This window comes from Columba livia, chromosome 7, assembly GCF_036013475.1.
Source record: "Columba livia isolate bColLiv1 breed racing homer chromosome 7, bColLiv1.pat.W.v2, whole genome shotgun sequence".
NCBI lineage: Eukaryota > Metazoa > Chordata > Aves > Columbiformes > Columbidae > Columba > Columba livia.
In genome coordinates, this window is record NC_088608.1 from 25,615 (window position 1) to 49,512 (window position 23,898).

Consider the following 23,898-nt stretch of genomic DNA (forward strand, 5'->3'; position numbering starts at 1 on the left):
GACAGAAAGGCAACTGACGTGCCTAGGCAGCCAACCAGCGCTCCGTTCCTCCAGCCCTCCAGCCCTCCCGCGCCATCTGATTGGCCCGCTCTGCATCCTCACCCGCCGGGTCGCCGCCCTGCCGGGACCCCCCCCCCCACCCCGCGCCCTCCGGCCGCGCGGCTTGCCGCCGCCGCCGCCGCGTTTAAAAGGCGACAACGAACCGCGCTCCTCTGCTTCACGCGGAAAAGGGGGGCGGCTGGTCACCCGCAGCAGGAAAAACCCTTCTGTCTTGCCTTGCCCTTCGCCCTTACCATTGCACGGCCGTGCGCTCCTCAACGTAAAGCAGCCGCCTGACAGACGCACGCTCAGAACTTGACTAGGCTGGCTGGGGTTTTTGTCTGTCTTACGCACGCGGACTTGCACTTCTCCGAGGAAACACGTTCTTTTTTAAGCACAGCCTCCCCTCGGGGAAAAAAACGTGCCCGCTCCGAGCTCCCCAACACCAGGGAGCCGCGGGGAAACCAGTGAAAGCCAAGACCCACAGCGGCAACGTCAAGTGCCATTTGGCTTCAGTTCCGATCACGCGCTTAAAAGCCTCTCTCGGTCCTACCGGTGACTGCTCCTTCTCTGGAAGGACAAACTGTCTTACCTGAACATCCTAAACTGAAGGCTCCACGGAACAGAACGGGGATTGAGCCACAGGACAACGTGCCGTCCACTTACGCTAATGGGGGAAAAAAAACCCTAGAGTTCAAACCCAAATTTAAAACTGCACGTGTCTTTTCCAAGCAGAAGGAGCCTGTGATTCCACAAAAAAAGAAGGGCAAAGAGCAGGTCAGCTTACCAGAGAAAGACAGGGACAGGGAGCAAGACAAGGAGACACAGAGAGAGGGAGAGAGAGGCAAAAGGGACGGAGAGGCCAAAATGAGCGCTCCACAGCCTCCCCTCCCTCGCCCCGACCCCCGTTTCCCCGTTAACTCCCGCTACCCGCCCCGGGACCCCACGGACGCGTTTGCCAGGGAGGCAGCTGTTCAAACGGGATTGAGACGGCGCGCTCTGATTGGCTGCTTTCCACCCCGCCGCGCCGTCCTCCTATTGGATGCTCCTTCCCGCGCTCCGCCCCCAGGTGCCCGCCTCAGCGTCGGACCTGACTGAGGACTGCGCAAGTTGGGCATGCGCAGTACGGACGCCGCAACGCCCGCCCCCCCGGCAACCTCATTGGCTGCCTACGCACATCAATTGCCATGCTCCCCGCCTATCGGCGCTCCGCCCCTCCAGCCCTCCCGAGAGATCTGATTGGCCCGCTCTGCATCCTCACCCGCCTCGTCTGTCTTCTTCAAGCAAGTTCTGTTTCAAGCACAGCCTCTCCTTGGGGGAAAAAAAATGCCCGCTCCGAGCTCCCAAACACCAGGCAGCCGCGGGGAAACCACTGAAAGCCAAGACCCACGGCGGCAACGTCGAGTGCCATTTGGCTCCAATTCCGATCACGCGCTTAAAAGCCTCTCTCGGCCCTACCCACGACTGCTCCTTCTCTGGAAGGACAAGCTGAACGTCCTAAACCGAAGGAACGCAACTCCGCTGGCAGCCAATTTGCCTCTTCTCCGGCTTCCCCGCGGAATATCTTGTAGCGCCCTCCAACTCGCAAACGTTCTTCCCCAGTCCACGGCCCCGGAGACGCGGCATCTCCCGAGCGGCGAGCGGAATCGACCGCGCGGGATTTTCTTCACGGCGCGGAGAAGGCCACGCTGGCTAAAAAGCAGGCCAGAGCACCCGAACCCGTCTGCCGCCCCCGGCCTGCGGCCCAGAGACCGGGAGCGCCCTGCCCGAGGGGCCGCGCGGCTCCGGCCGGCAGGTCTCTCTCCCCTCCGCCCCCCGGCACCGAGGAGGCGCTGCCGCCGCCTCGCCCGCGCCCCCCGGCAGCGGGGCCGCCCCGGGAGAGCCGGGGGAACCCGCCTCGCCGCCGCCCCCGGGAAGGGCGCGGACGGGCGCGGGTTTAATCCCCGAGGGAGAGAGAGGCCGGGCTCCCCGCGCTCACCTCCCCAGGGAAGGCGCGGCCAACGGCCGCTCCAGCTCCGAGCGGCTCCCGCTCGTTGCCGCCGCAGGTCACTTCGGCTCCGCCGGACGCGGCCCCCGGGCAGCGCGCGCGCCCCCTCCGTCTGACGCAGCTCTGGCTCGTCGAGGCCCCCCGCCTCCGCGGCTCCCGCTCCCGACGAGCTCTGTGCAGCAGCCTGGGCTTCCCGCGAGGTCACAGACCCGCCGCTGCCAAAAGAACGAGGACTGGGATTAACCCTCCTAAGGAGCCATCGAGGGAGGGGTGTCGTTTGCACACCAATGGGGACCTGACCCCCGTCGGGGGGGACGGACACCGGCACGCACAGACCCGACCGCGAACCCCCGCGGCTCGATCGGCGTCTCTGCCTGTGGGTTATCTAGGCTTATAGGATATTAGCAAAAATATATATCTATAGTTAATATGCTAGTTCTAGCTACTAGACCTGTTGTGTTAGCATGGAAAATTACTAAGGGCCGTGAAAAGTTACAACATGCAGATGTAAGCACAAAGAGCAGAAACTTGTGATGATAGATGGGAATGTCCTGTTTAGCAACAGGACCTTGTGGCTGTGAGAAAGCAGCCTGTAAAGCTTGCCCAGCACACAGGACACGATAGTAACAAGGAGCTAGGACAGATTTGCATGCTCTTACTAACCTATCATGAGCTCAGCCTTTGTAATATGTATGAGATAATTAATTGTTGTGCCAATCAGCATAATCCACGATAGTAGTTGTTATGCATGTAACAGTATAAAAGAATTGTGTGAAGAGCAATAAAGTGGACACTTTGCTTGCATCAAGTTGCGTCCCCGTCTCTCAATCGCGGCATCTGCCCCCCCCGCCTTGCCGTGCGCTGCAGTACCCGGGTTTCGCCACAGGGCGGCAGCACCGAGGCGCGCCGCGGCACCGCACTGGGGCGGCCGGGTGCAGCACCGCGCTTTGCCCGCAGCCTTTCCTTCCTTGTCCAATTTATACAACGGTCTCGGCTCCTCAGATTCCGCCAGGGCTGCTCTCCTCGCATTCCCACCAGGTGGTTCCCCAATCCCTTTCCCGCGAGCTAAAATACCCCCCAACGGGCTCTTGTGCAGAGCACCGCTACCGCGCCGTCCTCCCGTTACGCGTCACGCAGGACGACACGGCTCATCTTGTAACAGAGACAAGCAAGAACTACGAACGCTTCTAGCGGCACTCCACAGGCAATACTAAAACCTGACCACGACGTACCGCCCTCACAAGTTGTGCTCCAGGTTTATCCCGCCCTCTCCAAAACAAAACGATTCCGGCACGCGGCTCAAGTCCGTCTAACGCTCAGCGCCGCGATCGGGACGCTCGGCCACACGGGCGGCTTCACGGCGCTCGCGCCCCTTGCACGCTAAAGCCACCGCAGCTTCCGCTGTAGGTTTTGGCGTTCGAGTGCACAGTCAGAGCCGAGGCCTATCCGAGAATCAAACCAAACTGCGGTACGCCTCACCGCTACGTACGGGGCCGGCTCTACACCGCGACGGAGCGCCGGAACAACCGACACCAAAAGCTGGCCGCACGAGCAACCCCACAGCAACCGGTTCCTGAGGGCCGCATCTAGTAGAACTTCACCGCAGCGTACGCTGACTCGGCAGCTTCTCTTCAAAAGCGGGAAGAGAAAACAGGGACAGGCGTCTGAAAAAACAAGGCAGAGAACAGAGCAGCTGGGAACACCGTGTCATTTGCACGTGCACCTCCCACAAGCCCCCGAACGTGGGGGGGCTCCCCGAGGAAAACAAAGCGGGGGCAGCGCCCCAAACAGCCGCAGCCCCGGCCCGCAGGCCGGCAGCCGCCCCCCGGCACGGCAACGCTTCCGGCCGACCCGAGAAGGGAGCCGTTCGTGCCGGCCGGTATCGACACCCCCCTTTTCCAGGCAGCTCGGAGAACTCCCTTTGCCAGCGTCGTCCTGGTACGTTTCCCTCGTCCGGCTGCTCTTGTCTGTACCCCGCGTGCACCATCAAGATGGTTTTCTAGGCACGTTTCCCACTGCCTCGTTCGCACAGGGCTTCTAAATTCGCTCTTACCTGTTCGTCCGATCTCGACAGAGCGCGTCAGCTCCTCGCGCCGCGAGGCGCCGCTGCTCTCCCGTCGCCGGTGACGGCTCCTTTGGACCCTAATTCTGATCGGGCTATTAATCTCCTATTAATTGCTTATCCTCTTTGTTACAGTTCCCTGACGTTGGCTGGAGGACACGGCCACCTGGGCTCAGAGACGCGGCTTCCGTACCGGTCTCTGTCCTCTCGGTGGCTGGTTTTACAGCGGCGCCTGCCAATTTATTGCCAGTTTCCTGAGCAGCGTTTCCCTTCTGAGGCCCGTTGCAACGCGTGACGGCAACTCTCCTAGCAACAGCACAGCTTCCAGCAACCGGAGCATCACGTTTAATCTGCCTCCCTTGTGCCGTTAATACACTTTATTCTTTTCAAACGGCTTCAAGGGCCCGCACCCTTCAAGAAACCTGCTTAGAATCAGTGCAGCTACTAATCTTCTTCTCTTTGCGTAACTCTACAGCTCACGCGAGAGCAATTGCTTCAGCTTTCTGGGCAGAAGTCCCTGGAGGTAAAGCTTTAGCTTCCCTTACCTGCTGGGCGGTCGGCCCCGCACGCCCGGCTTCACGTACCCCTCGCTTTACGCAAAGCTGCTCCCATCGCTGACCCGGGAGGCTTCGGCATCCTCCAGCGGCCGGTCCCTTCAATCCGCTTCTGCTGTTGCCGAGCAACCGTGGGCCACCGACTGCCGGACGGATCCACTGAGGAAAGAAGCCGCGCCGACAACGTTAGCAGGAGCAATATTTACATCATTAAACGTTTAAGGAGGCACCGAGGGAGGGATGTCGTTTGCACACCAATGGGGACCTGACCCCCGTCGGGGGGGGACGGACACCGGCACGCACAGACCCGACCGCGAACCCCCGCGGCTCGATCGGCGTCTCTGCCCCCCCCCTTGCCGTGCGCTGCAGTACCCGAGTTTCGCCACAGGGCGGCAGCACCGAGGCGCGCCGCGGCACCGCGTTGGGGCGGCCGGGTGCAGTACCGCGCTTTGCCCACAGGACGGCGCCACTGAGACCCGCCGCGGCAGCCCCGGGCGAGCGGTCGTGCCGCGTTTCGCGGGAATCCCGCCAAAAAAACCCCAAAAAACAAACGCGACCAAACAAAAAAGCGCACAGAGAGAGCCGCGGCGCGAAAGCCGCGCCCGCAGGACACGGAACCCGGCGGGGCTCGCCCCGAGCTCCCGCCGAAGCGGCGCCCCGCTCGCCACGCCACCCAGCCCGCCCGCAACCGCGCCTTAGCTCTGCTTGTAACCGTCCCCGCGACCGACGGGGGCTGCGCCGCTCCCGGAGGGGCTGCCGCACCGGGCACGGGCGCTGCGCCGGAGGGAGACGCGGCTCCGGACCGCACGCCTCCCAGCAGCTTCGCCAGCGCGGCCGTAAGGGCGGGGGGGGGCGGGGGGGGGGGGGGGGGGAAACCGGAACCGAACGCCACCGCGCCGCGCCGGCCCCTCCCGCTCCCCCCGTTCCAACGGCACGGTCACCCTCGCCGCTGCCGCACTCACCTGCCGCCTCTTTCGCCGCTCCGTGCCCCTCGCGCTCCCCCGCCGGGCTCCGCGGGCACCAACAGCCGCCGCGCCCCGGACACGCGCGCGGCGGGAGGTCCCCGGCTGTCCCCTCCTTCCCCCCCGCCCTTCTGCCGCCTCCGGGAAACCTCACGAAGGGCGGCCCTGAGCCGCCCGCCTCCCGATGCCCGGGCGCCGGCCGCAGCGAGGGCTCCGCAGCCGCCCCGACCCCCGTTCCCGTTCGCTCCCGGTCTCCCCCCACGGCGCGGCACCGAGACACCGCGGACCTATCAGCGCTAGCGGTTTGGGCATGCGCAGTAGGGAGACCGCAGCACCCGCCCCTTGCCGCATCCCGGTTGGCTCCCCGGGACACGTCAATCAGCCCTCTCGCCGCCTATCAGCGATCGCGGCTGGGGCATGCGCAGTAGGGAGACCGCAGCTCCCGCCCCTTGCCGCATCCCGGTTGGCTCCCCGGGACACGTCAATCAGCCCTCTCGCCGCCTATCAGCGATCGCGGCTGGGGCATGCGCAGTAGGGAGACCGCAGCTCCCGCCCCTTGCCGCTTCCCGGTTGGCTCCTTGGGACACGTCAATCACCTCTCTCGCCGCCTGTCAGCGCTCGCGGTTTGGGCATGCGCACTAGGGAGACCGCAGCACCCGCCCCTTGCCGCATCCCGGTTGGCTCCCCGGGACACGTCAATCACCTCTCTCGCCGCCTATCAGCGCTCGCGGTTTGGGCATGCGCACTAGGGAGACCGCAGCACCCGCCCCTTGCCGCATCCCGGTTGGCTCCCCGGGACACGTCAATCACCTCTCTCGCCGCCTATCAGCGATCGCGGCTGGGGCATGCGCACTAGGGACGCCGCAACGCCCGCCCCTTCGGCAACATCATTGGCTGCGGGCGGCACGCCAATCAGCATCTCTCCGCCTATCAGCGCTCGCTCTTTGGGGCATGCGCAGTACCCAGCCCTCGACGCCCGCCCCCCCGGCAATCTGATTGGCAGACAGAAAGGCAACTGACGTGCCTAGGCAGCCAACCAGCGCTCCGTTCCTCCAGCCCTCCAGCCCTCCCGCGCCATCTGATTGGCCCGCTCTGCATCCTCACCCGCCGGGTCGCCGCCCTGCCGGGACCCGCCCCCCCACCCCGCGCCCCCCGGCCGCGCGGCTTGCCGCCGCCGCCGCCGCGTTTAAAAGGCGACAACGAACCGCGCTCCTCTGCTTCACGCGGAAAAGGGGGGCGGCTGGTCACCCGCAGCAGGAAAAACCCTTCTGTCTTGCCTTGCCCTTCGCCCTTACCATTGCACGGCCGTGCGCTCCTCAACGTAAAGCAGCCGCCTGACAGACGCACGCTCAGAACTTGACTAGGCTGGCTGGGGTTTTTGTCTGTCTTACGCACGCGGACTTGCACTTCTCCGAGGAAACACGTTCTTTTTTAAGCACAGCCTCCCCTCGGGGAAAAAAACGTGCCCGCTCCGAGCTCCCCAACACCAGGGAGCCGCGGGGAAACCAGTGAAAGCCAAGACCCACAGCGGCAACGTCAAGTGCCATTTGGCTTCAGTTCCGATCACGCGCTTAAAAGCCTCTCTCGGTCCTACCGGTGACTGCTCCTTCTCTGGAAGGACAAACTGTCTTACCTGAACATCCTAAACTGAAGGCTCCACGGAACAGAACGGGGATTGAGCCACAGGACAACGTGCCGTCCACTTACGCTAATGGGGGGGAAAAAACCCTAGAATTCAAACCCAAATTTAAAACTGCACGTGTCTTTTCCAAGCAGAAGGAGCCTGTGATTCCACAAAAAAAGAAGGGCAAAGAGCAGGTCAGCTTACCAGAGAAAGACAGGGACAGGGAGCAAGACAAGGAGACACAGAGAGAGGGAGAGAGAGGCAAAAGGGACGGAGAGGCCAAAATGAGCGCTCCACAGCCTCCCCTCCCTCGCCCCGACCCCCGTTTCCCCGTTAACTCCCGCTACCCGCCCCGGGACCCCACGGACGCGTTTGCCAGGGAGGCAGCTGTTCAAACGGGATTGAGACGGCGCGCTCTGATTGGCTGCTTTCCACCCCGCCGCGCCGTCCTCCTATTGGATGCTCCTTCCCGCGCTCCGCCCCCAGGTGCCCGCCTCAGCGTCGGACCTGACTGAGGACTGCGCAAGTTGGGCATGCGCAGTACGGACGCCGCAACGCCCGCCCCCCCGGCAACCTCATTGGCTGCCTACGCACATCAATTGCCATGCTCCCCGCCTATCGGCGCTCCGCCCCTCCAGCCCTCCCGAGAGATCTGATTGGCCCGCTCTGCATCCTCACCCGCCCCGTCTGTCTTCTTCAAGCAAGTTCTGTTTCAAGCACAGCCTCTCCTTGGGGGAAAAAAAATGCCCGCTCCGAGCTCCCAAACACCAGGCAGCCGCGGGGAAACCACTGAAAGCCAAGACCCACGGCGGCAACGTCGAGTGCCATTTGGCTCCAATTCCGATCACGCGCTTAAAAGCCTCTCTCGGCCCTACCCACGACTGCTCCTTCTCTGGAAGGACAAGCTGAACGTCCTAAACCGAAGGAACGCAACTCCGCTGGCAGCCAATTTGCCTCTTCTCCGGCTTCCCCGCGGAATATCTTGTAGCGCCCTCCAACTCGCAAACGTTCTTCCCCAGTCCACGGCCCCGGAGACGCGGCATCTCCCGAGCGGCGAGCGGAATCGACCGCGCGGGATTTTCTTCACGGCGCGGAGAAGGCCACGCTGGCTAAAAAGCAGGCCAGAGCACCCGAACCCGTCTGCCGCCCCCGGCCTGCGGCCCAGAGACCGGGAGCGCCCTGCCCGAGGGGCCGCGCGGCTCCGGCCGGCAGGTCTCTCTCCCCTCCGCCCCCCGGCACCGAGGAGGCGCTGCCGCCGCCTCGCCCGCGCCCCCCGGCAGCAGGGCCGCCCCGGGAGAGCCGGGGGAACCCGCCTCGCCGCCGCCCCCGGGAAGGGCGCGGACGGGCGCGGGTTTAATCCCCGAGGGAGAGAGAGGCCGGGCTCCCCGCGCTCACCTCCCCAGGGAAGGCGCGGCCAACGGCCGCTCCAGCTCCGAGCGGCTCCCGCTCGTTGCCGCCGCAGGTCACTCCGGCTCCGCCGGACGCGGCCCCCGGGCAGCGCGCGCGCCCCCTCCGTCTGACGCAGCTCTGGCTCGTCGAGGCCCCCCGCCTCCGCGGCTCCCGCTCCCGACGAGCTCTGTGCAGCAGCCTGGGCTTCCCGCGAGGTCACAGACCCGCCGCTGCCAAAAGAACGAGGACTGGGATTAACCCTCCTAAGGAGCCATCGAGGGAGGGGTGTCGTTTGCACACCAATGGGGACCTGACCCCCGTCGGGGGGGACGGACACCGGCACGCACAGACCCGACCGCGAACCCCCGCGGCTCGATCGGCGTCTCTGCCTGTGGGTTATCTAGGCTTATAGGATATTAGCAAAAATATATATCTATAGTTAATATGCTAGTTCTAGCTACTAGACCTGTTGTGTTAGCATGGAAAATTACTAAGGGCCGTGAAAAGTTACAACATGCAGATGTAAGCACAAAGAGCAGAAACTTGTGATGATAGATGGGAATGTCCTGTTTAGCAACAGGACCTTGTGGCTGTGAGAAAGCAGCCTGTAAAGCTTGCCCAGCACACAGGACACGATAGTAACAAGGAGCTAGGACAGATTTGCATGCTCTTACTAACCTATCATGAGCTCAGCCTTTGTAATATGTATGAGATAATTAATTGTTGTGCCAATCAGCATAATCCACGATAGTAGTTGTTATGCATGTAACAGTATAAAAGAATTGTGTGAAGAGCAATAAAGTGGACACTTTGCTTGCATCAAGTTGCGTCCCCGTCTCTCAATCGCGGCATCTGCCCCCCCCCCCTTGCCGTGCGCTGCAGTACCCGGGTTTCGCCACAGGGCGGCAGCACCGAGGCGCGCCGCGGCACCGCACTGGGGCGGCCGGGTGCAGTACCGCGCTTTGCCCGCAGCCTTTCCTTCCTTGTCCAATTTATACAACGGTCTCGGCTCCTCAGATTCCGCCAGGGCTGCTCTCCTCGCATTCCCACCAGGTGGTTCCCCAATCCCTTTCCCGCGAGCTAAAATACCCCCCAACGGGCTCTTGTGCAGAGCACCGCTACCGCGCCGTCCTCCCGTTACGCGTCACGCAGGACGACACGGCTCATCTTGTAACAGAGACAAGCAAGAACTACGAACGCTTCTAGCGGCACTCCACAGGCAATACTAAAACCTGCCCACGACGTACCGCCCTCACAAGTTGTGCTCCAGGTTTATCCCGCCCTCTCCAAAACAAAACGATTCCGGCACGCGGCTCAAGTCCGCCTAACGCTCAGCGCCGCGATCGGGACGCTCGGCCACACGGGCGGCTTCACGGCGCTCGCGCCCCTTGCACGCTAAAGCCACCGCAGCTTCCGCTGTAGGTTTTGGCGTTCGAGTGCACAGTCAGAGCCGAGGCCTATCCGAGAATCAAACCAAACTGCGGTACGCCTCACCGCTACGTACGGGGCCGGCTCTACACCGCGACGGAGCGCCGGAACAACCGACACCAAAAGCTGGCCGCACGAGCAACCCCACAGCAACCGGTTCCTGAGGGCCGCATCTAGTAGAACTTCACCGCAGCGTACGCTGACTCGGCAGCTTCTCTTCAAAAGCGGGAAGAGAAAACAGGGACAGGCACCTGAAAAAACAAGGCAGAGAACAGAGCAGCTGGGAACACCGTGTCATTTGCACGTGCACGTCCCACAAGCCCCCGAGCGTGGGGGGGCTCCCCGAGGAAAACAAAGCGGGGGCAGCGCCCCAAACAGCCGCAGCCCCGGCCCGCAGGCCGGCAGCCGCCCCCCGGCACGGCAACGCTTCCGGCCGACCCGAGAAGGGAGCCGTTCGTGCCGGCCGGTATCGACACCCCCCTTTTCCAGGCAGCTCGGAGAACTCCCTTTGCCAGCGTCGTCCTGGTACGTTTCCCTCGTCCGGCTGCTCTTGTCTGTACCCCGCGTGCACCATCAAGACGGTTTTCTAGGCACGTTTCCCACTGCCTCGTTCGCACAGGGCTTCTAAATTCGCTCTTACCTGTTCGTCCGATCTCGACAGAGCGCGTCAGCTCCTCGCGCCGCGAGGCGCCGCTGCTCTCCCGTCGCCGGTGACGGCTCCTTTGGACCCTAATTCTGATCGGGCTATTAATCTCCTATTAATTGCTTATCCTCTTTGTTACAGTTCCCTGACGTTGGCTGGAGGACACGGCCACCTGGGCTCAGAGACGCGGCTTCCGTACCGGTCTCTGTCCTCTCGGCGGCTGGTTTTACAGCGGCGCCTGCCAATTTATGGCCAGTTTCCTGAGCAGCGTTTCCCTTCTGAGGCCCGTTGCAACGCGTGACGGCAACTCTCCTAGCAACAGCACAGCTTCCAGCAACCGGAGCATCACGTTTAATCTGCCTCCCTTGTGCCGTTAATACACTTTATTCTTTTCAAACGGCTTCAAGGGCCCGCACCCTTCAAGAAACCTGCTTAGAATCAGTGCAGCTACTAATCTTCTTCTCTTTGCGTAACTCTACAGCTCACGCGAGAGCAATTGCTTCAGCTTTCTGGGCAGAAGTCCCTGGAGGTAAAGCTTTAGCTTCCCTTACCTGCTGGGCGGTCGGCCCCGCACGCCCGGCTTCACGTACCCCTCGCTTTACGCAAAGCTGCTCCCATCGCTGACCCGGGAGGCTTCGGCATCCTCCAGCGGCCGGTCCCTTCAATCCGCTTCTGCTGTTGCCGAGCAACCGTGGGCCACCGACTGCCGGACGGATCCACTGAGGAAAGAAGCCGCGCCGACAACGTTAGCAGGAGCAATATTTACATCATTAAACGTTTAAGGAGGCACCGAGGGAGGGATGTCGTTTGCACACCAATGGGGACCTGACCCCCGTCGGGGGGGGACGGACACCGGCACGCACAGACCCGACCGCGAACCCCCGCGGCTCGATCGGCGTCTCTGCCCCCCCCCTTGCCGTGCGCTGCAGTACCCGAGTTTCGCCACAGGGCGGCAGCACCGAGGCGCGCCGCGGCACCGCGTTGGGGCGGCCGGGTGCAGTACCGCGCTTTGCCCACAGGACGGCGCCACTGAGACCCGCCGCGGCAGCCCCGGGCGAGCGGTCGTGCCGCGTTTCGCGGGAATCCCGCCAAAAAAAACCCCAAAAAACAAACGCGACCAAACAAAAAAGCGCACAGAGAGAGCCGCGGCGCGAAAGCCGCGCCCGCAGGACACGGAACCCGCCGGGGCTCGCCCCGAGCTCCCGCCGAAGCGGCGCCCCGCTCGCCACGCCACCCAGCCCGCCCGCAACCGCGCCTTAGCTCTGCTTGTAACCGTCCCCGCGACCGACGGGGGCTGCGCCGCTCCCGGAGGGGCTGCCGCACCGGGCACGGGCGCTGCGCCGGAGGGAGACGCGGCTCCGGACCGCACGCCTCCCAGCAGCTTCGCCAGCGCGGCCGTAAGGGCGGGGGGGGGCGGGGGGGGGGGGGGGAAACCGGAACCGAACGCCACCGCGCCGCGCCGCGCCGGCCCCTCCCGCTCCCCCCGTTCCAACGGCACGGTCACCCTCGCCGCTGCCGCACTCACCTGCCGCCTCTTTCGCCGCTCCGTGCCCCTCGCGCTCCCCCGCCGGGCTCCGCGGGCACCGACAGCCGCCGCGCCCCGGACACGCGCGCGGCGGGAGGTCCCCGGCTGTCCCCTCCTTCCCCTCCGCCCTTCTGCCGCCTCCGGGAAACCTCACGAAGGGCGGCCCTGAGCCGCCCGCCTCCCGATGCCCGGGCGCCGGCCGCAGCGAGCGCTCCGCAGCCGCCCCGACCCCCGTTCCCGTTCGCTCCCGGTCTCCCCCCACGGCGCGGCACCGAGACACCGCGGACCTATCAGCGCTAGCGGCTTGGGCATGCGCAGTAGGGAGACCGCAGCTCCCGCCCCTTGCCGCATCCCGGTTGGCTCCCCGGGACACGTCAATCACCCCTCTCGCCGCCTATCAGAGCTCGCGATTGGGGCATGCGCAGTAGGGAGACCGCAGCTCCCGCCCCTTGCCGCATCCCGGTTGGCTCCCCGGGACACGTCAATCACCTCTCTCGCCGCCTATCAGCGCTCGCGGTTTGGGCATGCGCACTAGGGAGACCGCAGCACCCGCCCCTTGCCGCATCCCGGTTGGCTCCCCGGGACACGTCAATCACCTCTCTCGCCGCCTATCAGCGATCGCGGCTGGGGCATGCGCAGTAGGGACGCCGCAACGCCCGCCCCTTCGGCAACATCATTGGCTGCGGGCGGCACGCCAATCAGCATCTCTCCGCCTATCAGCGCTCGCTCTTTGGGGCATGCGCAGTACCCAGCCCTCGACGCCCGCCCCCCCGGCAATCTGATTGGCAGACAGAAAGGCAACTGACGTGCCTAGGCAGCCAACCAGCGCTCCGCTCCTCCAGCCCTCCAGCCCTCCCGCGCCATCTGATTGGCCCGCTCTGCATCCTCACCCGCCGGCTCGCCGCCCTGCCGGGACCGCCCCCCCCCCCCCCGCGCCCTCCGGCCGCGCGGCTTGCCGCCGCCGCCGCCGCGTTTAAAGGGCGACAACGAACCGCGCTCCTCTGCTTCACGCGGAAAAGGGGGGCGGCTGGTCACCTACCCATAAATTCATTGTGAACAGACAGAGCCCGAAGGAGCTCCGGCCGGCAGGTTTCTCTCCCCCGTGCTCGGGGCCGAGGAGACGCCGCCGCCTCCTGCTGCCGCCTCGCCCGTTCCCCTCGCAGCGGGGCTGCCCCGGGAGAGCCGGGGCTTCTTTGTCTCGCGGCGGTTCGTCCGTCCGCCTCCGCCCCTTTCTGACCGGCACGACCCCGCCCGCAGCGGCAGCGCCCCCTCGTCCCCCGGCACGGGCACAGCGCGCCGCTCCCCAGCTGCAGTACCGGGCTGTGGCCACCAGGCGGCAGCACCGGGCGCGGTCACGCAGCGCCCCCCGGGCCCCGCAGCGCGGGCCTTTTCTTGGCCCGGGGGCAGCCGGAGCTCCCTGAACGCGCTTTCCCGGAGCCGCGCACACGGCAGACACACTGATGACAGATAAAACCCCGACATTTATAAAGTATTGTTTTTCCTCAAGATGTCTTCTGGCCTAGTAAAATATATTGCCTGTGCCTGTGCCCGTGTCTTGTCTGCAGCAACAACTCGGCTCTGGGCAGTGACAGGGGCAGTCCCAGCCCTCACCCACGGTCAGGAACGGTTCTCAAACGATCCTGCGCCACGATGCCCAGAGCCAGGACACCCGCGCGGTGGGGCGGGAGCACACGGCCGGGGGCACGTCCCGGCTCGGGGCTGTTTCCGCAGCCGCTGCGAGCTGCTCCGTGAGCTGGAACCAACCTCCCGCTGCCCGGCCCGGCCCTTTGTCCCCGGCTTTCCCAGGCAGCCCAGCGGGTCAGGTCACACAAACTGTGCTCTGCGGGCACCACCCAGCCGGGTCACCTGTGTCTGCGGCTGTGGGGACACCCCGCGGGCTCCCTGGGAAACGGACCGCACAGCACAGCACAGGCGGGTTCCTGGTGCTGTGCCCGTGGTGGTTCATCCCTGTGGCCGTGGGTGTCAGGCCTTGACACGACAGACACAAAACCTGGGGAGGGACGTGACCACAGTAAAACGCTTAAAGATAACGAGCTAGCAGACTTGATTTACTCTTTATTTAAAAATACACATGGCTGCTGTCTTTTCTCCAGTTCAGCTAGGACGGGCTTCAATATCTCTATTAATTCTAATTACAATATGTGACAAAAATTAAGGGGGGAAAGCTTTATTTTTACAGTGAAAGCGCCTCATCTCACTGATGGGGTTTCACCCGCGTCCGAGCTGGTCCCAGGATCCGTGGTCCCTTCCGGGAATTCCCCGGTGCCGGCACAAGGTCCCAGAGACCCTGGGGACCACGGCAGGTCAGGCAGATCATCCCATCCTCGTCGCCAGAACATGATACCGGAAAGTCGGCAAACAGACTCGCTATCGCTGTTTTGAAAGTGTTAAACAGCAGGCACTTCTATTACAGCGCGCTGGGCACTCGGGGGATCGCTCCTCTAATCCAGCGTGCGTTCCGCTTTCCTCTGGTTTTACATATCGTGGAACTCCTCAAACAGTGAACATGTCAACCAACGTCACAGACGTCTCGTGCTCTTTCACCAGCGTGTGCAGCAGCAACGAGAAATCCGGAATGAGCGCGTACAGAAACACGTACGTATTTACCCCATTCAGAACAACGCGTCACCCCAGCTGGCCGTACTTCACTGGCAGCAATCCCTCCTGGATTCACACCCTCTGTGCACGGCACGGGCGCCGACTGCTGGCAATCAGGGCAGGACATAAGAACGCTCCTGGCCTGATCCACTGTCATTTGAAATTGTCGTTTTAACGCCTTTGCACTCTGGTGAAAGGATTCATGTGATCATTTAGCTTGCTGCAAGGCTTCAGGCACAGTGAGCAGCACAGCTTGTGCATCGGCCCTCCTATTGCCTTCCGCAAGAGGTCCTGGAAGGGCCGTGCGAGAGCGGGTGTGCATTGCATAAAAACCATGATGTCTGTGATTGATTAGAAACCATAGCATTCTCAATTCAGCCATCAAAAGAGGATTGTCCTCTTCCTTAAGAAAAGAAGCTTCCAGGCGGTTAAGTATGCCAGCTGCATAATACGAGCCAGTTCCAACATTCAAAGGTTTGTTGCAGAACACCTCACAGCGATCCCAACAGCTGTCAGCTCAGGAACTTGTTGGACCCTTGGTCTCTTTCTCTACCTTGTGTTTGCAGCACTGGGTATCTGAGTTCAGCCACGTCATTACAACTTCACGTGAGCGACCAGAGCCATCAGTAATTACAGTCTTGTCACTTACTGGTCGTTGCTGACAGCAGCGTTTGCTGCACAACGGTAAATTACCAGTTTCAGCCCACACTTTATGTTGAGGGTAATAAACTGATATGTTCCCTGCGTATGTTGCCAATGCAATCTGGAAATTCACATCCTCAGTTAATTACCATTGCGAATTCTCCTTTGTCGTAGGAATAAATACACCTTCAGGTCTATCCCATACATCGCATATAAACATTCTCTGCCTTTACTTATTGGTTTTGCATACATTTCTTTTATTATCCAAACTGTTTTCATTGGTGTGTGAGCTAGAAAAACCCATATGGCCACAGTCACCTTTCTCCCTCCTTGAGCTCTCCTGACCTGCGGTTCCACCACCGGTGTCTTCTTCCCTGATCCCTCCTGGCCGGCAGGTGCGCTCCAACCCTCTGTATCCATCACTCTGCCTCCTTCCTCGCTTTTCCTTTGCACGCTGCTCCCCTAAGAGAAACACACAGAGGACTGAGCTACCCCAGCAGGGACAGATTATGATAGACAAAAGATGTGTTACTGGCAGCAACTTTGGTGGGAACACAAAATACATCGCTTATGTAATGTCTAACCTAGCTAATCAGCAAATGCTTGAGCGAGCTTCATAGCGAGTATAAACGCAAACCTGAGTTTGTAATTAATGTCTCTCACGGCACCTTACCGTGAGTCCATGCCCGACTCGCTACACTCTTCCTCGCAGGCTCACCGTCTTCCTCTGCTTCCTTTTTCCTTCGCACGCTGCTCCACCTGAAGAGAAACACACGAAGGACTGAGCTACAGCAGCCCACGGGCACTACAGTCAGACAGGGGACAAGTCTGGGGGCTGACACCTCCCCACACCCCACAGCGCGCCCACCTTGCCTTGGCCCCAGCCCCTCGCACACGCCTTAGAGATGTCACAGCTCAGTACAAACGCCCACGGTCCTCACCTGCTCTTTGGTCCTTGCTGGACCCCAATGTCACCGGTTAGAGATGTCACAGCTCAGTACAAACGCCCACGGTCCTCACCTGCTCTTTGGTCCTTGCTGGACCCCAATGTCACGGGTTAGAGATGTCACAGCTCAGTACAAACGCCCACGGTCCTCACCTGCTCTTTGGTACTTGCTGGACCCCAGTGTCACGGGTTAGAGATGTCACAGCTCAGTACAAACGCCCACGGTCCTCACCTGCTCTTTGGTACTTGCTGGACCCCAGTGTCACGGGTTAGAGATGTCACAGCTCAGTACAAACGCCCACGGTCCTCACCTGCTCTTTGGTCCTTGCTGGACCCCAGTGTCACGGGTTAGAGATGTCACAGCTCAGTACAAATGCCCACGGTCCTCACCTGCTCTTTGGTACTTGCTGGACCCCAATGTCACGGGTTAGAGATGTCACAGCTCAGTACAAATGCCCACGGTCCTCACCGGCTCTTTGGTACTTGCTGGACCCCAATGTCACGGGTCAGAGATGTCACAGCTCAGTACAAACGCCCACGGTCCTCACCGGCTCTTTGGTACTTGCTGGACCCCAATGTCACGGGTTAGAGATGTCACAGCTCAGTACAAATGCCCACGGTCCTCACCGGCTCTTTGGTACTTGCTGGACCCCAATGTCACGGGTCAGAGATGTCACAGCTCAGTACAAACGCCCACGGTCCTCACCGGCTCTTTGGTACTTGCTGGACCCCAGTGTCACGGGTTAGAGATGTCACAGCTCAGTACAAACGCCCACGGTCCTCACCTGCTCTTTGGTCCTTGCTGGACCCCAATGTCACCGGTTAGAGATGTCACAGCTCAGTACAAATGCCCACGGTCCTCACCTGCTCTTTGGTCCTTGCTGGACCCCAGTGTCACGGGTTAGAGATGTCACAGCTCAGTACAAACGCCCACGGTCCTCACCTGCTCTTTGGTCCTTGCTGGACCCCAGTGTCACGGGTTAGAGATGTCACAGCTCAGTACAAATGCCCACGGTCCTCACCTGCTCTTTGGTACTTGCTGGACCCCAATGTCACGGGTTAGAGATGTCACAGCTCAGTACAAATGCCCACGGTCCTCACCGGCTCTTTGGTACTTGCTGGACCCCAATGTCACGGGTCAGAGATGTCACAGCTCAGTACAAACGCCCACGGTCCTCACCGGCTCTTTGGTACTTGCTGGACCCCAATGTCACGGGTTAGAGATGTCACAGCTCAGTACAAATGCCCACGGCCCTCACCTGCTCTTTGGTCCTTGCGGAGGGTCACGTCGCTGTGCCCCAGGGCACTGGCCTGCACGGCCCTGCCCGGCAGCGGGAGCCTCTGGAGCTGCCGGCCGGTTCTCCAGCTTTAGGGTCACCCGCAGCAGCCCGCTCTCCCCAGCTCTGCACACCCAGCCAGTTGCGCCGCCCAGGCAAAGTCAGCTTCACCCTCTGCCCTACACCTCACCTGCAAACAGCCAACTCTTCAGCTGACAACCGCCCAAAACCCACCCACAAACCCTCCAAATCTCAGCCTTTCGCTTTCAGCTGCTGCCTCTGGTGCATCTCACAGACAAGCCTCCAAAATCCCCTTTCCTGCAATAACACTCCAGCACTCATCACCTGCGGGAACAACCGCCACAATACCATGCAAACACCAACCAGTTCTGGCACGGAAATATCGCTTTCTCCTCAAGATTCCACCTACACCAACTGCTGACAAACACACGCTGTCCTCACCAAAGCCAAACGCTGCAACAACCAGCGACAACTCAGATTTGCATGTGCAGTGAAAAACCGCAGGTGTGAGCTGACGCAGAGCTGGGCTTGACAGCTGCAGAGTGTGCACCCTGTGGCTCAACGTGGCCAGTCACTGCCATTCCGCCTTCCCCCTGGGAGAAGCGCATGAGCACAGGCTGCTTCAAGGCACCATGCGAACGGTTTGGATCTCCGGGTCTCTGAGGGCGAGAGTAATAAATGTGATCTGTGACATGGTGCAGGAACTTCCCATCCACTTGCTCCTCCGTTCGGTCAGGTGCTGCAAAAGGGAGAGAGAGAAAAAGTTAGGACCAGATTAACAACCTCATCATCCCTGTCCCCAAACCTGCAGGCGTCCTAGGAGGCCTGATCTAAGTTTGGCTCTTCTCCCTCTCTCTGCTGGAATACTTCACTGCACAAATTTCTGTCATGAACACTCTCTGAACCAATCTGATGTGTTCATAGTTCCCAGCCCAGCGTCCATTCCTCAAGGTACCTCAGCATTTCCCTTTGAAACCACACCTGAGTGCCATCCCATCCTGAGCTACCTCAGCATTGCCCACTGCAGCCTCCCCGACGCCATCTCCTCCCTGAGCTCCCTCAGCCTTTCCCGCCAAAGCCTCCCCGATGTCACCCCTCCCTGAGGTCCCTCAGCCTTTCCCGCCCAAGCTCCTTCCGCGCCGTCCCGCCCTCAGGCTCCTCCGCCGCTCCCGCCGCTCCCCCCGTTCCCGGCCCCTCCCCGCGGCAGCGCCGCCCCCGCCCCTCGCGCCCCCTGGCGCCCCCACGGCGGCCCCGGCCCCGCCTGCGCCGCTCCCGACCCGGCGCTGCCCCCTCCCGCTCGCTTTCCTCCCTCTGCCCTGCGGCACCACGGGCTCCCCCCTCCGCCCCACGGCCCCGCCCGAGCCCCGCGCAGCGCTCAGCCCGGGGCTCCCTTCCCTCACAGCCGCCCGCGTGTTTCCCCCTCGCCCCTTTCCCGGCCCGGGGCCGCGCTCTTGCGGCTGGCTGCCCCTCGCCTTCCTCCTGCCGAACCCAGCCCGTCCCTCCCCCTGTAGCCTCCCCCCTCAGCCGGGACCGGGGCGGCCCCGTCCAGTCTCCCCGCTGTCCGCCCGCCCCTCGCTCACCGCCGGCCCCGCCGCTCCTCGCGCGCTGCTCCCGCCGCCGCACCGGCGGCACGCGCTCCTCGTCCCGCGCGCTTCTGCAGCGTGGCCCCGCCCATCCCGCGCAGGAGCCAATCCCGTCCGCGCCCGCCACCGGGCCCCGCCCCCCCTCCCGGCCCGGAGCCGCCGGCGGCGCAGAGCGGCGCTGTCCGCCCGCAGCGCGGCCCCGGCCCCGGCGGGTCAGCGGCAGCGGGGCCGGGAGCGCTCGGGCTGCGCCTGCCCAGGACGGCCCGGGACCGAGGGCTCCGGCGCCCGCCCGGGACGGCCCGGGACCGAGGGCTCCGCCGCTGCAGCCCGTTTCGTGCCGTTTGCACCCCCGGCTTACACGGCTGCAGCCTTCCTGCTGCTGCAGCTCACACATCTTTCTTCCTTTGAACTGCACAGCAGGTCACACTCACAAACGTTCCGTGCTCGTTGGCTTAAGAATATCTGCATAAGAATTTACAAACATTACAAAGATATACCACCGACCACAGCCAAAACCCAAACAATTTCTAAAGTCTGTTGCTCATCCTCCTGTTCATTCATTAACACTGCAGCAATCAGTTTTTATACAACGTGTCAACAGAGGCGTTTAAAAAACCCCAAACAAAACTTATTTAAGTCCATGGACACCCCCACCCTCCCTGCCCCCCCTCACCCTGAGCCCCACGATCACCACTTAGTGCCAGGAGAGGAGCACAACTCGACAGACAACACCAGAAAGCCAACTACAATAAGGAGGAAACATCAAGGTAGTGACAGCTTCCTTAAACATTCCAAATCTGATGTATCCAAAACAAAGTGCATCATCCTCATAATTTAAAAAGCAAAGTTGCTTTGTACGTGTCTGATCCTCACACAGCTGAGTGGTTCTCTGCCTGTTCCCGTTGCTCTTGTAATCCTCTCAAAGTCTCTAGCAACAAGTGCCATGTTGTTAACAGTTCAGTTGTTTCTTTGGATCTTTCAGCAGTGCTTTGCCCCATAGTAACGTCCTTCATAAAGTCAGTTCCAGAAGGCTAACACTCCCTTCTTCAGAAGCAACTTCCATGTAGATAATATAATACCCTCTTCTTTAGATAAGTTCTGCCCCCCCGTTCCCGGTATCTCACCAGCTCTTGGCGTGGCGCCTCTTCCAGGGTCCGGATCTCCGGCAGCTCGCCCTGCTGCTCGACCGGCTGCACCGGCTCCGTGTGCACAGCTCGCCCGCGGCTGCTGCAGCTTCAGCGCTGTCTCTTCGCGCGAGACCCTCTTCATGCAGGATCACGTCGGGGTCACCAGGTGTCATGGTTGAGACGGACAAACGACCAAGCTCTTCCAGGATGAAAGTAGCAGATGCCATTTCTTGCCACAAGTGCATTTTTATACAGTTTTACCAATTCATGTGTCTCTTCACTATTGGTTACAAGTTACAGCAGTGACATCTCATTGGCTATTTTTGCTGTCATCAACGTTACTCGTCTACTCCCTTCTCTCTCACGGGTACATCCTTAACATCTCCGGATACTCCGTTACTCCCATCTTCCTCAGGGGTGGGCCTTCGTATCCTCAAGGCTAATTTCCATTCCCGTGCCCTCCGCCAGGGAATCCACCCACCCACCGCAGTCCCCCACAATCGCTGTCTCCTTTTCCTCAGTATCTCTGTGCACAAAGTGAAGAACCAGTCAGTAGGTGGTGTCTCATACAAGGAAACAAAGTCATTACGCCATAACTGCCTTTCCAGTAATCAGGAATCCTTGGCCTCTGCATAGCCCATTCCCTCACAGGACTCACACGTTATGTGAAGCAGAAAGAAAAGAAAATAAAAACAGGAACAGAGGTGAAGAAACTGGCTGGACCATTTATGGGAGGCAGAGAGCTAAGCAAGGACGACCTCCAGAGCACCATCCCACCGGGGGCCTGGCCAACACAGCCCCCTTTCTAGAGCTCAGCCCCAGCATGGAGACGCCCACATCCAGGACTTCCATACCTTGTCTGTCCAGTCCCAAAAAGCCTCCCCTAATAGCACTGTCTGTTTCTGTGATACAGCAGCCCGTGGAGCAGTTTAGATCTACAGAAGCAGGAAGAGCATGTTGAAGAAGAGCAGCAGCAGCTCACGAGGCAGGGCGCCTGCTCCCCGATCGCAGGCTTATGGGTTCAGTAAAGCTCTGGAACTTGCTATCACGACCACCTGGTTTTGCTGGGCAGCCCCAGCCACACCACAGTGTTTAAAAAAGCCTGGCCCCTCCTGTGTCTTCTTCAAATTTAGTTTCTCAATGAGCATGTAATGCTGTGGTTTTTCTCATTAAAAGCTATTGAAGTAGATTCCAACATGTATTTAAACAGTAATTTTATTGAATCTGGCAAAAATAAAACAGAATGAACTCTATAAAGAAAACATGATTAGACTATTCAGATATTCCAGTGTGTCACCAGTTATTAGGTGGAGGTTTGGTTGTTGGTTTTACCAGCTTTGATCAGCATTTGCGAGCACATGTGCATTCTGTACATGTAACAAAAGATCTTGCTTCGCCCACTATTTAGACACTTGGTACTATTACCAATAAAAAGATCAATAATAAACACCTGACAGTTAATACGTTTCAGGATCCACCTATCCCATCAGTGATGGCAGATTACATTCTGAAATTTTACAGTTAAACGCAATCCACTTTTCAGACCAACTTCCTCCATGGTCCTGTTAATATATCGACTTTTGCTGCCACTGTGCTCATGTACATGCTGCTCGTCATAGCAACATACGGTTACACTACCAGCAGCATTTGACCGATACATAAATTCAACATAATTCCTTCAATACTGAGGGATGTAAAAGATGCACATGGCTTTGCCACATCATCTTTCTTTCTAGAACTGTTAATAATGGAATGAAAAACAACTAACAGAATGCTCTAACCAGTCATTTTATGAAAAGGAGATAAATCCATTGTCTGCCAAAATTATTTTGAAAGGTCATGAATACTAATTCAATTCAAGGGAGAAAAATCTTGGAGCACTGTTATAGCACCGTGTTTTAGCCTGGAAGGCACTCCAATGCTTTACTGAAATCTGTAGAAGGTAAGTAGGTAATAATCTACCATTTGCTAAAAAGTCAAGTTGGCTGATCAGGTGTTGAGAACGGGACGGTGCGGGAACACTTGCGCTTATTCGGAAACGAGTACACGTGACCAGGACTTCCCACATAAGCAGCCAGATGGTCGTACTGCACCACGAGTGATCACGGCTTTCCTCTTCGCTCATGAGATTGAAAAAGGACACGAACTTTGCAATATCTATTACGGCCCTCTCACCCAAAAGGGAGCATAATTACATTTAATGCAGATTTTTTTAAACCCCGTGTTCTATAATCAATGAGTAAAGTTCTAGAACTGAATATTTGAAAGAAAAGAACCTCATTCCATGAAGTGTCACGTCAGCGCACACAGCTGCACAGCCAGTCCCGCACAACTCAGCTCCCTGTGACCTTAGCAAAGTGTTCTTTCTTTTATCATAAAAAGAAAACAAACTTCAGCTTCCGTTTTATAGGCCGGTTGAGATTCTTTGTGGTCATTCCTTCCACGCCTGCTCTGCAGCTCTCAGGTTCACAAAAGCAATATCTCAATTTCCTTTCATCATAATATCCATATGCTGTGTTTTACGGACCTGCTGGTACACTTTGACACCGAGGCCCTAATTATGACCTGGAATCATATGCTAAGGCTGAGGAAATAAATACATGTGGTTATGAGTCATCTAATACTGAAAATCTCAAACAACCTAACCAGAAATTCCTCAAAGCATAATACCAATATAAATACACCTGGAACTGTCCCAGAAATTGCAAAAATAAAGAGAGATAAAAGGAAAAAAAAAAATAATAATAAAACTAAACACAAGCACCATCAGATTCTAAACTAATGACCTAAGATCACATGCAGAAATGTTGCCATCCAGATTATGATGGTAAAACTGTTGCTAAAGAACCAAATTGTTTGGGAAGGAAGCTGGTACAGGAAGAGCTTGATAAACCATTTGTCCAACATATACATTTCTAGAATTTCTGAAGATAGTACCGTGTTGGTATCTCCTCTTGATTTTGAGTTTATAAATTGCCAGCTTGTTGTAGATGTCACTGGCTTTCCAGTGAACAGTCCATCAATGGGAGCATTGGAGGGAACGGAGAGCATAAGATGGATGATCTACAAGTCACATTAACTTCCACTATATGCTTTTTTAAAGTTAAGCCTGCAAGTCATGTTCTGCAACACAGAAATGCATTGCAGCCTCCCACCTAATTCCTTTGTCACCCCAGCAACCTCTCCCGGGTACACGAGGTTACACACATCTACAGAAACCAGCACCAGAGCTTGCACCAACTCCTTTTCCAGATGTCCCCAGCCTTCAATATCACACCAGTTGCACCATGTAGCCATCAAGCACACACGGTGGCCCACAGGGATCATCCCCCCATCATTTTTGAAACAAGAAACACCCAGAATTCCACACACACAACCCACCTGACTCAAGAAGGGAGTTCAGTTGGAAGGGACCTACAACAACCAGCTGGTGTAACTGCCTGGAACAGATAGCACTGGAGTGGGAAGGG

General features: G+C 59.4%; 1 long non-coding RNA gene across 2 annotated transcripts; it reads right to left on the minus strand.

Annotated features, from left to right (window-relative positions):
* Positions 1-14,269: 14,269 nt before the first annotated feature.
* Positions 14,270-18,781, minus strand: LOC135579991 (uncharacterized). Of its 2 annotated transcripts, XR_010473925.1 has the most exons (3): positions 18,160-18,781; positions 16,148-16,233; positions 14,270-15,936 (listed from the first exon to the last, which is right to left on the minus strand). It is a non-coding gene; the product is annotated as an uncharacterized LOC135579991 (long non-coding RNA). The 2 variants fall into 2 exon arrangements; XR_010473924.1 differs by lacking the exon at positions 18,160-18,781 and having other exon boundaries at positions 16,148-17,672.
* Positions 18,782-23,898: the final 5,117 nt, after the last annotated feature.